This window comes from Lissotriton vulgaris, chromosome 4_1, assembly GCF_964263255.1.
Source record: "Lissotriton vulgaris chromosome 4_1, aLisVul1.2, whole genome shotgun sequence".
In the NCBI taxonomy this organism is placed as follows: domain Eukaryota; kingdom Metazoa; phylum Chordata; class Amphibia; order Caudata; family Salamandridae; genus Lissotriton; species Lissotriton vulgaris.
Window position 1 is genome coordinate 49,972,516 of NC_141691.1, and position 18,982 is coordinate 49,991,497.

The following is an 18,982-nucleotide window of genomic DNA, read 5'->3' on the forward strand; positions in this document are numbered from 1 at the left end:
CAGTTTTAGGGTAAAGGGGTATTTTTAGGGTTCAGGGTCAGTTTTCAGTTTTAGGGTAAAGGGGTATTTTTAGGGTTCAGGGTCAGTTTTCAGTTTTTGAGTAAAGGGGTATTTTTAGGGTTCAGGGTCAGTTTTCAGTTTTTGGGTAAAGGGGTATTTTTAGGGTTTAGGGTCAGTTTTTAGTTTTTTGGTAAAGGGGTATTTTTAGGGTTCAGGGTCAGTTTGGGGTTTTTGGGTAAAGGGGTATTTCTAGGGTTTAGGGTCAGTTTTGGGCTTTTGGGTAAAGGGGTATTTTTAGGGTTCAGGGTCAGTTTTCAGTATCTTATTTAATTATAGTATGTTACTATATATATATGTTTTAACAAATAATATTGTAAACATTTTTTTAATTACTTTCATTTATTATTTAATTATTATAAGTTAATGTAAGTATTTTTAAGTATATCTTAGTAATTACATTTTAATATTAATTTAATTTAACACTCTTTTTTATAAAGTCGATATTTTTTACAACTATATTATTGTAAACGATATTTTGTACTCGATATTTTTGTACTTACCTGTTTGTAGATACAAACTCGATATTTTGACTGTCGATATTTTGTCCACGATATTTTGGCTAGTCGATATTTTGACCCTCGATATTATTTCAGTGATCCCTTTCCCGTAAATATGAAACATGCCTTATCTGCACTGATTTAGCTAAATAGTAAGGGTAATGTGTTGTTCGTGTATTAGGTAGGCCACAACCGAACAGACGCCATCTTTGCTTTTCCTGTCCAGCCCGAACAGTGATCACGTGTTACATTCTAACGGATGAGTTGAGTTATTGAGAGCAGCTGAATGCACACTATTCTTCTCCTGTCCTGGGAACCCAAGGTCGCATCTGACTTTGAGTGCGATAAGTTTATAACTGAGCCTAGCTTCGAATTAATCGTGTGTGCCATATATGGTCTTTCTCCTGGGTTCAGGAGCCAAGGGGTGTTTTTCCATTTACGGTGACTTCATGTACTATGCAGAAAGTATATATGCACTGTTTTGAATGTAATCCAGTAGTCTTCTCCGCGCACCTTGAGGGGTGAGGATGAGAGAGGCTCCTCTATAGAGTATTTTGTCAAATAAACGATTGACCTTTCTTCACTGCCAACTGACTGGTTATGTGGTAATTGGTATCTGGGCTATTGGTAAGTATAGCTCCTTATGTTTTGATTTATGGTACTTCAGTTGGCGACTCTGTTGGGACTCCTCGTTGGGGTCGTCCTCCCGTAACCGGGTTGAAGAGGAAAAAGAAAGGGGAGATCTGATTGATGGGGTAGACCGACCAAGAATTCTGACTTGCTCCGCTCTCGTGATCAGAGAGCCCCAGCTGCTAGTGCCCCCTCACCGGAGTCCTACGGGCGTAACCTAGGAGCTGACCGTGTTGGTCTTCAGGAGTTGGCAGTGGAGAAACTCGCAATTGTACCTGCATGCACCAGGTGCGTGAATTGTCTTTGGTGTCTTTGGAATACGCTGTTGAGCGGAGCTTGGAAGCAGTTAACTGTATTTAATTTGGTGGTCCGTGTACCACAGAGAATTTTGGGGGTCTGACGGGGCAGCAGTGTGGCTGCACGGGTAGATGCTCCACAGACTTGTTTTGTGCACAATATAGACAACGATCAGACACCTTGGTGTGGCACGTGTGGTGCTCACCCGGCTGGACTGCCCTCGGAAAAGCCTGTGGTTCTACCTGGGTAGCCTTTGGGGCAAATCTGAAGCAACGCTAAGGCAGCGGGCTTAGTCAGAACAACCCCATGGGTAATCCAGAAATGTCATGGGATGGTCTGTAGGCCGGTCTGTGGTTAATCCCTGTCTGACGATCTCTGGGTAGTCTCTGGACTGCCGGTTTTGGTATCTGATTGGTCGGAAATCTATATTGATTGGTTCTCCACGAACGGGAGTAGACGGGCTCCATTCTTTTGTTGTGGAAAAGACATGTTGTTTTGAATTTTCGGATAGACACCTGTTTGTATTGTCTCATTGTATGCGTGACTTTGACTGATGACCGGAATGTATGAATGCATGAATGTATGAACATGGCCATGCTTGTAAGATTGTTCTCTTGAATGGAAGCAAACTATTAAGTGAATAAGGATTCCGTGTTTTAGTAAACTGTGTTTTGGATGCTGCTGTCACCGAAAAAGCATGCGATTTGATGAAAGTCTGCCTGCCCCGCCTGAGGGTAGTCCGAGTTATGATATGTATGTCAAACATGGTATTTTGTTTAATACGTTGTGGCATAAATACACTAAAGATAATGTGGAATTACAATGGCCTCTAACCGGGTCTTTTGATGAGAAAAAAATACATTATTTACAGGATTGATTTTTCTCAAAACATAGTTGACAGGCAATGTTCGATTCTCTAAATATGTGGCAAAAGGAAGCAGAGCGTAGACGTATTAGGAAGGAAAGGTTATGCAAAATGAAAGGGGGCAAGACAATTATGCAAAAATGCTGCAGCTTATGATAGAGAACAGACTGAGAAAAACATTGATTGCACAAAGAGACAATTCAGGCTGCAGGTGGATAAAAGCTATGTGACTAGGACAGAGCCTGAGGATGAAAACGAGGATTTATTGGATGTACGTCCACCTCACCCTTATGCCCCTCAACGTATATACCCTACGATCTCTGTAGCCCCCACTGTAGCCCCAATAGCTTTTGCGCCTGTCATATCTGCTTCCTCCGCCCCTCTGGGAGCTGCTTCTGTGGCCCCTCCCTCAGCATTTGAATTGGCCACTCTGCTACCTGAAGCGTTGTCCTCACCCAATATGTCCCCGGTGGTTTTGTCCCCCCAAACTGTAGCATGGGCCTCGCAGTCTTCGAGTACAACCCCAACTCTAACTGATGCCACTCCATCTCGTGTTACGGGGGATGTTGGCACACATAAGGAGCTTACAGAAGCGGCTTCTTCAGCTGTTATGACCTTAGCTGACATTGAGTTATTTTTCGGCCTGCTTGTCCCTGTTCATGTATGGCGCCAGGTGCATGACAAGGATCATGCTACTGAATTGGGAGGGACTTGGGAGCAGCTTAAGGAATGGGATAAGGATTGGAAACCTGGGGATAAACCTAAACCTGAAATATTGGCTTCGCCAGGTCGGATTATTACTTACATGCACTCTTTGATTACGCCTCGTAAGGTAGATTGGGATAAATTGACAGCATGTAAACAGAAAAAGGACGAGAGTGTTTTAGATTTCTTTACCAGGTTTGAGGGCGTATTTATTGACTTTAGTAGGCAAGATCTATCAGTGGAAGGTGGTATACGGTTATTTGTCAATCGCTTTGTCACAAATTTGTTACCGGAGATCTCTGCGTGGTTACAAGCCGCTGAGAGTACTTGGACCACTTCCACCCCTTCGGTTATACTGAGTATGGCTCAATACTATGAACATAGGGAAAACGAGAGTAAGGATAAGTCAGAAAAGAAGGCCAAGGATCTTAAGACGCGAGTGTTATTGCAGCAAGTTATTAGGGGACGAGGCAGGGATAGAGGCAGTAGAGGGCCCTTCCCGAGGGGGGCGGGAACTGAACGTGGAGGAGGTCCAGATGCTGTTTTGGGAATAAACCAATGCTCTTACTGTAAACAGGAAGGGCATTGGCGAGCTCAGTGTCCATTGTCGCTGGCTCAGAACGCGGCAGTAAGAGGAGGAGGACCAGGTGGTGTGGATCGAAGTGATATGCGCCGGGGGGACCCATTACACGGTGAGTCAGAGAAAAATTACTTCGATAACCTACAAGGGAGGCAGTATTACAACGAGGATTGTATGTACGAGGGACCAGATGCATATGGATATACATAGGACAGCTATGAACAGAGTGGGGGCCAGGTGTCAGTACCCGTTATTCAGCAAGGACCTTTTGTGAGAGGGCGATTGATTGGAACTTCTGAAAACTTTCTAGTTTATACAGGTGTGATGAATAGTTCCATTGCTCGTTCACTGGTCCCAGGGGCTGCTCTGTCTGGGCGGAATAATGTGTCAGTGGGATTTTCTGGAATCCCAGTGGTGAGCCCCATCTCTAAACCTATTCCGTTCACAATTGGCCCGGTCACCGTAGACTCTCCGTTCTTGTTAATTTCACATTGCGGAAAAATCTATTAGGATTAGATTTGCTAAAGAAACTGCATGCAAAGATTCATTCTTCTCCCGATGGTGTTTATTTGACTATACAATCTCCTGGTAAGCATACCCTGCAATGCTTTGCTAAAAATGAACCCCTCCCTCCGGAGTTCACCGCTATCCCATCGACCCTGTAGGCGATTGGAGATTCGGATGTTGGTCTATTAAAAATCCCGCCTGTTCCTATTACTCTGAAACCGAATGCTCGCTTACCGCGCATACCTCAGTACAAAATTTCGCCAGCTGGTGAAAAGGCTCTGCTTGCTATTATCCAAGACCTAATTGATAAAGGTGTGGTGGAAGAGACGGCTGCCAATATTTGCAATAGCCCTATATTACCGATTCTGAAGAAGGCCCCTCTCGACAGCGACCCTGACCATATAGATACTTACCGTTTTGTAATTGATTTGCGAGAAATTAATAAGATAGTGATGCCTCAGTACCCTGTGGTATCTAACATCTCTACTATTCTCACTATGATTCCTCCCACTGCTAAGTATTTCTCAGTTATCGATCTGAAGAATACTTTCTTTACCATTCCGATTCATCCTGATAGCCGTCATATTTTCGGCTTCTCATTCTCTGGACGCAGCTTTCAATTCTGCCGCGCTCCCCAGGGGTACACTGAGAGTCCTAGCATTTATAGTCAGGCCCTAAAAGCAGTACTGGACGAACTAACCCTGCCCCCTGGTAATGTGCTTCTCCAGTACATGGGCAATTTGTTGGTGGCTTCCGGTACTGAGGAAGGCTACAAGGAAGCCACTGTTAAGTTGTTGTCCCATTTGGCAGCCAATGGTAATAAAGTATTGAGGAAAATTAAATTTTACATGGCCAATGTGTCCCCTGCGTGTACCCCACGTTTAGTGTATGTGCATGTCATCCATGTATTTTCCCTCTATGGCCTGCAATAATAATGCCTCTGCATTTCCGTCCCACTTTAGGATGTCAGTTACCAAGCCTTCCATGAAAGAAACGTTAATATTGCACTGAGGCCCATGTTGCCCATGTTTTTGTATTGTGCACGTTTAAAAGCGAGATGAACCCATTTTGTGGCTCAGCTTGAGCCAGTCTCCGAATTAAGGTTTTCATGCCTCCAGACACTCTGAGGGCTGCAGCTACGTATCCCTGACCTCTCGCATACTTTTGGCTCAGCTGAGAGAGGCCCAGCCCGGGGTGCCAAGACAGTATTTTGCACACAGTTATCTGCTTGCTCTACAGAATCACATTCTTGCCTAGTGAAGAAGGTAAACAGAACCCGTCTGCAGAGATAGGGCCTAGCCTTTCTGTTTCCAAGTGATTTGCAGAGCTCGCATCCATAGAAAGCCCAAAGCCCCCACGCAAAGAACGAAGAAATATATGCCCACACTGGCTCTTGGTGATGAGCAACCTTTGCTTGAGCGACCTTTGCTTCAGATAATACATCCCCGGACTTAAGATATCAGATAATACCAGACGTGCAGGTCGTCCTGACACTGAAGGCCTCTCTACTAGACCGAAAGTCCGCTCCCCCCAGCTTCCCCCAGTTACACGTCAATTGCACGTCATGACCAAGTTGCGCACACAAGTAGGGCAAAGGTTTCAGCTGGCCATGCAGACCCCCTCCATGTATCCACCCACCCATGACACACCTATGACTCCTCAAGTGAACGCCCTCATGCACGCCCACATGCTCTTATCACTTTCTTTCTCTTGCTCTGCCTGGAGCGCTCCTCCTTCTCTATGCAATTTAATGTATAAATATTGTACTCTGTGAATAAAGTTTAGAAGACCCTTCCTGAACCTTAGTGGTGATGGAACCCGATTCTCCCTTAACTCGAGTTACTGAAATAAAGCCCTTTTGAATCGGACACCACGGACTCTGCCTCTCATTATATGCATGACCCTTTGTTTATTTATAGAAATTATGACAGGGTAATACTTTATTTACCACAGTATCCCTTTCAAAATTTCAATATTGTCAAAAGGAGGTGACTTATCTTGGTCCTCTACTGTCAAAAGAGGGGAGGAGACTAAACCCTGAACGTCGGACTACCATCTCTAACATGTCTGTACCTCGTACTCAGCGTGATGTTCGTGCATTTCTTGGCATAACCTCTTACTGTCGCCAATGGAGTCCTAATTTTTCCCTTCTCACTAAACCTCTCTTGTACTTAACCACTAAAGATGTGCATAAACCCTTACCTAGGACTGATGAATACCAAAAAGCATTTGACACTTTGAAATCTGTGCTTTGCTCTGCACCCGTCTTGGGTACTCCTGACTACCGAAACCTTTTGTACTCCATGTGCACGAGGTGGACAGTTGTTCGCTTTCTGTGTTAACACAACGATTTGGTGGTAAGCAAAGACCTTGTGCGTATTACTCGGCGGTGTTGGATAACGTCGCCAGAGCCCTTCCTAGCTGTTTAAGGGCAACTGCTGCGGTAGCGGTCGCCATTCGACAATCGGAGGGGCTCGTTCTGAACACTGACCTCACAGTAATGGTACCGCATGCTGTGGACACATTGTTGAACAGAACAAAGACTCAGCACCTTACGAGTGCATGTCTGATTGTTTGCTCCCCATGTTACAATTAAACGGTGTGCCACTCTGAACCCTCCCACGTTGCTACCCCTCCCTTCGGATGAGAAAAATAATGATGTACATGATTGTATTTTTCGGACCGAATAAGTGATGAAGGAACGTGTAGATCTCACAGACATTCCTCTATCTGACCCCCAAGGGGAATTGTATGTGGATGGCTCCTGTTTCAAGTTACCTTATGGCACGACAACAGCTGCAGATGCGATTACGACCCTCCGCACTGTAGTTAAGGCTTCTCGAGTGCCCTACCAGTCAGCCCAGGCAGCTGAGTTAGTAGCCTTACTTGGAGCTTGTGAATTGAGTGAAGGATTGAGAGTAAATATATACACAGACATCCAATACGCCTTTGGCGTGGCTTACAGTTTTGGCCGGCTATGGGCAGAGAGGGGTTTCCTCACTTCCCATGGTCAAAGAATACAACATGGCCCTTTGATTTTACGATTGCTGACCGCTTTGACACTACCAGAGAAGGTGGCTGTAGTTAAATGCATCGCACATAAAACAGTAGTAGATGCAGTAGGTGAAGGAAATGCGTTTGCTGATCAGGTAGCAAAGGAAACTGCAAAATCTAGGATGTCCTTAATGTTCCTAACTACCTCCGCTAGGTGGGTTGCGGAAACAGAAATGTTTGATAATACCATGGAATGTGTCCGGGAGATACAGAAAGAAGCTACCCCCGCTGAATTAGCTCACTGGGAGAAGGAGGTGGGAAGGTTAGATGAAAATGATTGTTGGGTTGATTTGACAGAGAAACAGAGGTGGTTGTTATCCAATGCATTGGTTTATGCAGTAGTAACCATGGCACATGGAACTGCACACATTGGAGCAAAAGGCATTTGTGCACTTTTAGACCCCGTGTGGAATAATCCCAATATCTCTGAGACTGCTGCTCATTTGGTCCGATACTGCATGATTTGTTTACGACACAATCCAGGAGGCAGTGAAACTGTCCTTAATGGGAACTTTGCACCACCGTCATTACCCTTTGAGGTGCTCCAAATGGATTATATCAAGCTGGACCAAGTGAATAATTTGAAATATGTCCTGGTTGTGGTGTGCGCCTTTAGTAAGTGGGTGGAGGCCTACCTGACCAAGAACACTGCCTTAGCAACTGTGAAAGACCTGATAAAAGAATTTTTCCCACGCTACTGATTGCCTCGGGTGATCTGGACAGATAACGGGGGACACTTTAATGCAGACCATGTCAGGCATGTTTGTAATGGTTTGCCGATTAAGCAGAAGTTTCACGCAGCTCGACACCCACAGTCTGCAGGATTAGTTGAAAAATATAATGGAATACTGAAATTGAAATTGGCCAAAATTCAAGAGGATACTGGGCTGAAGTGGCCCAATGCCCTGCCCTTAGCCTTAATGTCACCACAAGTTACCCCGCACTCTCGAGCTGGTCTGTCGCCTTACGAGGTTGTCTTTGGACGACCAGCCAATGTTTGGGGTGTCCCAAGACCCAGAAAGTTCTGTGATATTGATTATCCTATGATGACAGATTACCTGTATGCTTTGACTAAAGATCTACGTTCCATTCATCAACAGGTGTCAGCAGTATTGCAGCCGCTGCCAGAGGGTCCCGGACATCATTTGGAACCTAGACAGTGGATACTGATCTGGAATTACCAGCGGAAATCTAACCTGGACCCTCAGTGGTCCAAGTCTTATCAGATCCTTCTAGCCACGCGGACAGCTGTGAAGGTGGACGGCAAGCGGCACTGGATTCACGTGTCGCACATGAAGCAACTACCCCTCCCGCTTCCTTATGATCAGCTGAATCAGGAAGAAATTTTGACCCAGGAGGGTGAGCGAGCCCCCAGCTTTGTTCCTTTCTCTGACGACCTGGAATCTGATGAAGGGCAAGAGGAAGGAGCATCAGGTTCGGAAACATTTTTGTCATCTGTACCAGAGATTGCCTCTGAATCTGTTGATCCAGCTGTCAAACGAGAGGCTCATGATATCCGTGTTGCATTGGATGCATCTTCCTCTGTTCTGTTCCCTGATCAGGAGACGCCTGGCCATCTTCGATACAACTTGCGGCCCAGAAAACAACACGGTACCCCAGGTGAAGATGCTAGGAGATAGGGAGAGACTTGAGTCACAGGGTTGGTTAGAAACCTTTCTGGGGTACTGATCAAGACACTAGACTGAACACATTGAGAGCTTGGAACGTGTGCGTTCTGCTCTGTTTAGAAAGAAAGACTGAATTTCCATTCGGGACCAGGTTGTTGTCTCCCTAAGGGTTGTGGAAAAACATAGCCTCAACGGAAGGATTTGTTTCAAGTTTCTTTTCTGATGAACTATAGGAGCCTACCTGTGAGGCTCTAGACAGACACAGGGAAGAAGAAACCCTCCTGCAGGTTGGACTGCGTTGCCCGAGTTTAGGTTTGTTGGACTTTTAGCTAGCATGTATCCCTTTGCCCGCTTTGTTCCCGAAGAGGAACATCCTCTTGCACCCCGCTACTATCCTAATAATGTGCCTATTTTCTCTCGTTGGACCCTGTGTTTCAAAATAGCTTCTGTGGTCACAATTCTGATATTGCTGATAATATTAATGAGTGTGTTTGTTTATCTGGAATTTCGTTATCCTATGCATAGTGTTCTGGGAAGAACAACCCCGCCTCCGGAGCACCTATTGTAATCCTTGGCCCCGCATTTAGACAGGCACCGCCAGACCTACTGCAAAACTCTTTTCATTGAAATGCTTCATCAAACGCATAGTGCTGCAAATACTAGATATTATTGGGTCTGTGGCCTTCTGCCCTCTGTTATGCACCGGCATGATTTATTTATTAATTTCTCTACCATTGTCATATTTGGGAAGCTGCGAAGCTTGGTTCAAGTTGTTATCCATGATGTACATGAATTATACTGTAGATACTAAGCGATATTCCGAAAAGGACTATGAAATGATCTTGGCATACATAGAAGTGCATCAGGGATTTGACCCACAGGGAAATAAGGGGGAAGGATCCCTAGTTCCGAATGCCTGTATGAATGTGTACACCGAACATGAAAATGTTACGTGGTTAAGGAATGAAATATTGGACTTTGCAGAATTTAATCTCACCCAGTGTTTTCAGCAATTTCAGGAAAGAAATGTTACAGACGACAAAGCAATTCCAGGCCCATTCTGAACAGTACTTCTGCCTTTTGCGTTCAGGGAGCGGGTCACATCTTAGTAGGAGAAAGTTGATGTAATTTTACTTATCGGCTGTGCACCTTTAGTAGTCCCCCGTTGTTGACCCCTCCTAATGTGGATTTTTTCTTTGGAGAGAATGCATACACATGGCTTCACCGTGGCTGGACCGGACGTTGCTATTTGTCCTTTCTGTATCCTCCAGTATATAAAGCCCCTTACAATTATCATAAGGATCATCAATTAGATAAGCAAAGTCTGCCCTTAGTTGGGCAGGAAAGGGACCTAGACACAACTGACATTGATCAGACAGATACTCCTGAGCAGCATTTTATTGACATAGAGAAAGAAGTATTTCCTTTTTGGGGATTTTATTATCACCAGTAAGGAAGTAAGGCGTCTGTCTAGGGTAGTTGAAAGGGTGATGAATACTACTGTAGGTATATTGACCAATCTGACTGTAGAGCTTCAGGCAACAAGACTTGTCTCGCTCCAAAATCGGATGGTTTTAGATGTCATCCTGGCTAATCGAGGGGGGGCATGCCGCGTGATCGGCAGTTCCTGCTGTGTATACATTCCTGACTCCGCCCCTTCTATTCATTTAGCCATTCAAAAGTTACATCATTTGGCATCTGAAGTTCATGCGGATACCGGTACCTGGTCCTTATCTGGATGGTTTTGGGGCCTTTTATCTGCCTGGGGATGGAAAATGTTGATGGTACTAGCGGGCATAGCTGGTATTATATTTACCTGTTGTATCTGTATTCACTGTGGGCCGGCATGTTGCTCTTATTGTGCTACTAGACTTACCTCCTCTGTGTTCAAGCCCTCCCCAGCGGCAGTCAAGGCTCAGCTAGTTCAGCAGGAAATAAAGGACCTTATGCAGATTGATGAAGGAATTTTTTAAGACTGACTCCCTTTTAGTTAGCTACATCATGCTAAAAGGGCGGTTCTGAGGGATAAAATCAGATTTTTCTTATTTTTGTAGTATTAGACATATGCGTACATGTTGTTAGCATGATGTATCTACTGGTACCTTTCTCGTAAATATGAAACATGCCTTATCTGCACTGGTTTAGCTAAATAGTAGGGGTAATATGTTGTTTGTGTATTAGGTAGGCCATAACCGAACAGACGCCATCTTTGCTTTTCCTGTCCAGCCCGAGCAGTGATCACGTGTTACCTTCTAATGGATGAGTTGAGTTATTGAGAGCAGCTGAATGCATGCTATTCTTCTCCTGTCCTGTGAACCCAAGGTTGCATCAGGCTTCGAGTGCGATAAGCGCATTCTTGGAGGCACTGTGCCTGCACTCCCAGGCACCAGGACGAAAGGGAGTCACCCCTCCTGACCTACCCCCTTAATAACTGAGCCTAGCTTTGAACTAATCATGTGTGCCATATATGGTCTTTCCCTTGGGCCCAGGAGCCAAGGGGTGTTTTTCCATTTACGGTGACTTCATGTACTATGCAGAAAGTATATATGCACTGTTTGGAATGTAAGCCAGTATCTTCTCCGCGCACCTTGAGGGGTGAGGATGAGAGAGGCTCTTCTATAGAGTATTTTGTCTAATAGACGATTGAACTTTCTTCACTGCCAACTGACTGGTTATTTGGTAATTGGTATCTGGGCTATTGGTAAGTATAGCTCCTTATGTTATGATATATGGTACTTCAAGAGGGATAAGAAAGAAAATAGACAACAAGAGTTAATGCTTGAACATTCCATTAATTAAACAATAATCAAGGAGGTACATAGACAATAAAACAGCTAAATAAGATGAAGCAAAATAATTCAAATAGACTTTGAAGTATCCATGAAATCCAATCCATGTTGATGAGGAAATTCTAGCAAAGCAGATGGTTCCCCAACAGTGGTAGTCTTTTTATAGGTAACTTTGAAAAGGCAGGGGTGAATTAGTCCATTTCTGCCATTAATAGATCGCAACTAAGGACGTAGATCAAGGAATTTTTTTCGACGGTCTGTGGTAACCATAGCTACATACTGAGAGAAAAATAGTCAATTACCTCTTCAAAAAATGTGTTTTGGGGATTTGACAGCAGCCAGGACTCGAAGGAGGTCAGTATATTGCAGGAAGAACATGATGACTCCACGCGGATTCGCTGAAATCTTGGGACCAAGTCTATGAACCCATTTAATATCAAGTGGAGAAGTAGCAGATATGTCCAGAAACCTAGGCAAAAATATCTCAAAATAAACGGTTGGATTGAAACCCTCTATATTTTCGGGGAGATCATAAATTCAGAGGTTATTCCTACGATTTTGATTCTGTAAATCTTCGGTGTGCTTTTTGTGGAGAGATATTTCAGATTCTTGAAATGGAATGCGTAAGCAAGAGGATTAAAGAGATTCTGTCCTTTGTTCCACAAAGAATACTTGCCATACAGATGCTGCAGAGTTTTATTGGTTTCTTCCATGAAGGGTTTCAAAGCACAAATTCCTCAAGAATTACATCCATGGAAGCTGAGGAAGAGTTCACTGGCGACGGGGGGTCTTTTTTTTGGTTGCTTGGTGGATATCACAGTTATCTTGCTTGAAAACTGGGATTTTGGGATGGCTCATGGAGTATGGTCAGATTCATGAAGAGTAATGTCTTCCATTTCGTTGTGAGTAGAGACTGGAATCAAGCATCCTAGGACCCGTTTTGGAGGCAGCAGAAAGTTTAAGGTTTCTTAGTCTCCCATAAAAAAGAAAAAGGAGGTTTTGTATACCTGAGCGTAATTTGAACCATTAAAAGAAGTACATCAACATCAGACACACTGTGAGAAGAAGACAACCTCAGCTCTAAAGAGCGGAACACACCGTAATATATAAGGAAACTGCAGGGTCCACCTCTTTATCAAATAGTGTTACTATGGAATCAAACAGCAGAGAGTAATGTTCTGGTAATGAGGGTAATTTACCTATCCGACTTCTAAGGAAATGACTTCTGAGGTTCCGTGATTCTGAACCCGTTCAATAAATGTCTTCGGATAAAGACGATTTTGGTATCAGCGGACCGCAAATGACGAGTGCGGTATGTACGAGTGTTTTCGTCATAATCGATCAATGGGAACACTACGTATTCAGGGATTTCGTTCGAACCTTCGGGTTCCATTTTGTGTACGGCAGCCATTTTGTGGTTGCCCTCACATAGACCGATGACTACGGCCGAACGAGTCCTTGGGACATGTACACCTTTAGCTGACTTTTGTGTGACCTGAACGAACTGACTCCATTGCCCGAGGGTGACCTCGTTGAGCCAGTTCCTTGTTAGGCAGCTGGTCAGATAGAGATCAAAGAGCAGGACATTGCTGAGTTTATGGTACTTGCACACACCCTTATATCTTGCTTCTCATCTACTTCTGTTCCTTCCTTTATGGCTTAATTACTGATTTGGGTTGAGGTATTTTATTATGGATTCGTCCGGCCTGTCCGAGCAGGAATGTTGGATTTGCCTAGTCATTTCTGGTGGGCTGGACAACGGAAAGTGGGTTCGTCGTCATGCGATATGTTTGAAATGTCATCATCTGATTGGTCAGTTTGTATGTAACCGATGCTAGCCAGGAATGTGATTTTTAGCATAAAAGACGATGCTCCGCTCTATGAATTTGTGCAGTCTCTAGCGAACCACCCGTGTTGTGCTTCTTAGACCTCTGTTCCTGGTTGCAGCCAATAAACTTGGTCTTTGGCGTCACCGAGAATTATCCTGTGTCTCTGTATTCTAAGACAGGTGAACCCGAAGACATCGGGCGTTTCCCCTGGCGCCGCTGGGATCTAAAACCCGGTTCTTCACTTCTCCACAAAAATGAATTACTCTGAGGGAAAAGGGTTTGAAAAACTTAATAATCCAGTTTCCTTTTAAAAATAAAATAAGCAACCAGCGTAAAAGAAGAGAAATATAAACTAAAGCGCTGAGATGAGGCTTCAAATTGATCTGATTAGGGATGCCTTAAATATAGGAGTGTGGAAATTCGAAGAAGGCGGTCTCATCTGGGAAAGAAAAGTGGTCTTGGCATTCAAAATGGCAGACGCCATCTTAGGATAAGGAAAAATCCCTCTAAGGCATTATTGCACTGAAAGCACTGCAGCGTAGATTTTAAACAGTTCCAGCGACTCACCACAGTGTGAGATAGAGATGCCTCAAATCTCGTCCCTCGGTGAGCACTGGAAATGGTCTCTGGCCATGAAAAGGTTCCTCCGTCCGCTGGAGCTCTGCGCGGTCACGCCATCTTGATCAGCACTGAAACCACAGACCTATATTCACATTTCTTACATCAACATTCTTGGCTGCCATAGATCTTCGAAGACGGTGAAAAAGTGACAGCAGTCACTGTGTTCTCACGTTCTGATTTTTTTGTCACCATCTGGATCAAAAAACATATGAATTAAATACCGAATGTGGGAAGATTCTCTTGTAACAGACATCATAGGATGCTAGGCAGTCACCATATGACCCTTGGTGGGCACAACGTAGAAAGGTTCAGGGTTATATGGAGCATCAGATTTTCTCCTTCACAGTATTTTAGTGATCGATAGATCTCCTGTCTTAAATTCAATGTTGTTTGCATGTTGCCTCTTGTCAGCTTAGTCTTTCATATTTCCTTTATTAGCCAAGCCCTTCATTTGTGTTGTATCATCGCTTCTTTCTCTTTTATTGGTCCATTGATTTAACTTGGTTGTCATTGCTCTCCCGAACTTCAAAGTCGCAGGACTTTGACCTGTGGTTGAGTGATATGTGTAACAATATGCTCGTATGGTGGAATTCAATACAGTTTGCAAATTGAGCCTCTTAAGATTTGCATGTTGTACTGTATTCTTTAGCGTACTCATAAAACTCTTAACGAGACCATTGGCCTGCGGCCCCAAAGGTGTACTCCTCTGATGCTTTGCGTTCAGATGCTCCAGAAAATCCTAGATTTATTTGCTGTGGAATGGCAGGCCATTATCAGACTTCAAAATAGCTGAAACCCTCCATGCTGCAAAAATGCTGTCAAATCTCTCAATTACTCACTCGAGTTGTGAATCAGAGATCCTCTATTAATGGAAATCAAGTGTACTCATCCACAATTACCATTAAATGATGCCCACTGTTGAGAGGACCAAATAAATCAATAGCTATTCTCTCCCACGCATGCTTAGGGAGTTCTGACATGGTATGAGTATGGTGAGCAATGTTCGTAGAGAGGAACTTGAATAGATGACAGCCCTTGAGTTCCATTTCAACCCTCTCGTCTAAATGTGGAAACCAGGCTTGATCTCTTGGTGGCAACAATACCACAAAGTCCTTTGTGAGCTAGTTCTATTATCTTCTCTTGTAAACTCTCCTTCCTGAGTTATAGACAGTTCATCTTTAATGTTTTTGTGCTTTTGGTAGTCACTATCACTGGTGAGAGGTCAAGCATGTTGGTTCCACAACTAATGTGTAATTATATCTTTCAACCTCAGCATGTCACTATCATGGCTCGTGTCAGTGATGATCTGGGTTAATGATATGGGAGCTGGGGTATTTGATTTTACAATGTAATTAATGTAGGCCTCAGCCATCTTGGATGGAGTACCTTCACTTTGTATAGGCACTCTGGAAAAGAAGTCAACATGATTTTCATCAGTCGCAGCTGGTTTTTCTAGTGGGTGGAAGATGTTAGGGGGTCACACGGGGTCCTGCGTCTTCTCGGCTCCTGCTCCTGCTCTCCTGCCACCAACAGGAACAGGAAGCAGGCAGCCAGGCTTCCTCTCCTAAGTCAATCATAATGCAGCAGGCAGCGTTGTGATGGGTGAAGATGCCGCCCAGCCAGAGGCTTACGAGGAGGCCATATTCTCCATGAAGACTGCATTGCGATAATGTCATGTTTAAGTAATTACTTAATTTCTTTTTCAGAGGCTTCTTTTAAATGAAAAGCAACTTGTCTATGCCTCTGAGCAACAGGACAAATATCGTCATTAATGTTTAACTTTACTTTCGTCGTCTTTAGTTTTCCCAAATCCTGAAACAATTGAGGAATATTTTGTGGTGAGAAGTCAGGTTGGAATTCACAGATATCAGTCCCATATTAGCAGCAGTACTAAAACTGAGCAAGCAGACACTTGATGCTGTACCTTGGAGCACATGGATGGGTGTTTGCACCTTCGTTTTCTTGTGTTTGAATGTCACTACAAATGAACCTTGACTTTTTATGGGCATTGATGCAGCCCAACTGAACACTTTGGGTTTTTGTGGTATAAGTTGAGGTAATGGAGAAAATTCATGATACTTCTCTTCAGGCATTATATTTATTGATGCGCCACTGTGGATGATGAAAGTCATTAAACAGTCATTTATTACTAATGTTTTTTCGGACAACTTTTGTATGACTTTGGTAGTTTGGCATGTCGACATTTATTTGACTGACATTTTTACTCACATGGAGCTAATGCGACATGCGCTTGTTCTTTGAGGTAAATATTGATATAGGGCAACTGTATTCCTCACTTTCATTGGATACCGAGGCAGACAAACAACTGTTTGACGATGATTTAGATGACAATCAGCTACGTTCAGTGTCAATTTACCTCAATTGATGTCGCCATGTGGGTTGTGTTGAACGTTGCCTCTGGAATGTTCTGGTGGTCATTTTGTCTTAGCGCACTGACGCACTTGCCTTTTCATTTGCTTTACAAACTGACACAAAATGGCTCTCTTTCTCATAGCCTTTACATATGTGTCCAGTGGTGGGATATTTACCTTCATGTGGAATCTATCACATATTTTTATTCTACTTGTAGAAAGCACTTTGTGTCCTTCAGTCTTTTGTTTTGACTTACTTTTTATACTCATGACTGATTCACTTTGGGCACCTCCGGCCTCCATGTCAGTGGCTTGTCTTTAAGCATGTTCCTATTCTATATTCACTTCTATAAGCAATTCTATATACGCTTCCGTACACATTTCTATATGCACTTTAGTATAGACTTCTATATACACTTGTATATACCCTTCTATATGCACTTCTATATACACTTCTATATCCCCTTTTATATACACTTCTATATACACTTCTAAATGCACTTCTATATGCACCTCTATGAACACTTGGAACTTCAGGTCTCTCATCCACCACCTTCCCCTCTCTTGCTCCTCACTTCAATCCTAAAGTGAGGAGCAGAGAAGGGAAGGTGGAGGTTACATCAGCTCTGAAGTGAGGATCAGAGATGGGAAGGTAGAGGTTACCTCAGTCCTGAAGTGAGGAGCAGAGAAGGGAAGGTGGAGGTTACGTCAGCTCTGAAGTGAGGGTCAGAGATAGGAAGGTAGAGTTTACCTCAATCCTAAAAGGAGGAGCAGAGATGGGAAGGTAGAGGTTGCTTCAGTCCTAAAATGAGGAGTGGAGAAGGATAGATGGAGGTTATCCAGTCAGAAGTAAGAAGCGGAGAAGAAAGGTGGAGGCTCTCTAATTCCTGAAGTGAGGATCAGAGTTGGGAAGGTAGAGGTTACCTCAGTCCAGAAGTGAGGATCAGAAATGGGAAGGTAGAGGTTACCTCAGTACTGAAGTAAGGATCAGAGATCGGAAGGTAGAGGTTACCTCAGTCCAGAAGTGAGGATCAGAGATGGGAAGGTAGAGGTTACCTCAGTCCTGAAGTGAGGAGCAGAGAAGGGAAGGTGGAGGTTACGTCAGCTCTGAAGTGAGGGTCAGAGATAGGAAGGTAGAGTTTACCTCAATCCTAAAAGGAGGAGCAGAGATGGGAAGGTAGAGGTTGCTTCAGTCCTAAAATGAGGAGTGGAGAAGGATAGATGGAGGTTATCCAGTCAGAAGTAAGAAGCGGAGAAGAAAGGTGGAGGCTCTCTAATTCCTGAAGTGAGGATCAGAGTTGGGAAGGTAGAGGTTACCTCAGTCCAGAAGTGAGGATCAGAAATGGGAAGGTAGAGGTTACCTCAGTACTGAAGTAAGGATCAGAGATCGGAAGGTAGAGGTTACCTCAGTCCAGAAGTGAGGATCAGAAATGGGAAGGTAGAGGTTACCTCAGTACTGAAGTAAGGATCAGAGATCGGAAGGTAGAGGTTACCTCAGTCCTGAAGTAAGGATCAGAGATCGGAAGGTAGAGGTTATCTCAGTCCTGAAGTGAGGAGCAGAGAAGGAAAGGTAGAGGTTACTTCAGTCCAAAAATGAGGTGCGGAAAAGGGAAGATGGAGGTTACCTCAGTCCTGAATTGAGGAGCGGAGAAGGAAGGTGGAGGCTCCCTCATTCCTGAAGTGAGGAGTAGAGATGGGAAGGTATAGGTTACCTCAGTCCTGAAGTGAGGAGCAGAGATGGGAAGGTAGATTTTACCTCAGTCGTGAATTGAGGGGCAGAGAAAGGAAGGTGGAGGATACTGCAGCCCTGAAGTGAGGAGCGGAAGGGAAGGTGAAGGTTACCTCAATCCTGAAGTGAGGGACTAAGAAGAGAAGGTGGCTGTTACCTCAGTCCTGAAGTGAGGGACTGAGAAGAGAAGGTGGAGGTTGCCTCAGTCCTGAAGTGAGGGACTAAGAAGAGAAGGTGGGGTTGCCTCAGTCCTGAAGTGCGGAGCAGAGAAGGGAAGGTGAATGCAAGTGGGTCTCAACCTTGCATGGACACAATGAGGGCCAGTGGGTGAGGTGTCCAGATGTCCAGCATGCGGAGCTCGTGATCACTGCATGTGCTGTGTGTGCTGTATTCTGATTGACTGAGTGTTCCTAACTTCATGTGGCATCTGCCTTTATGGTGTTTTGGGAACGCGCTCACTCCTCCGGCCATATGTTGTTTATTGGGACCAGTCTCCTAGGACCATTGTGGTGTTTCTGCCTATCTGTGGGACTAATCTGGGTTTTTCCTTTGTGTGCGTTTGTCTGGCTAGTTATATGCCACCCCACCTGTGATCTGTTAATCAGGAGCCTTCGGCCTTGGTTGCAGGGCCTACCTGACCACATATATCTTACTCAGGGTTGATGGAGAGGTCATCTCAGAAGATTTTGATAAAAGTAATTTGTTCTCGTTTTCGAACATACACTATTGTTCATATATCAACATCAATATTAACACTCACATACGGTGATTTGCACGAAACAGACCCCCCAATGCACTAGCTCACATATGGTGATTGAT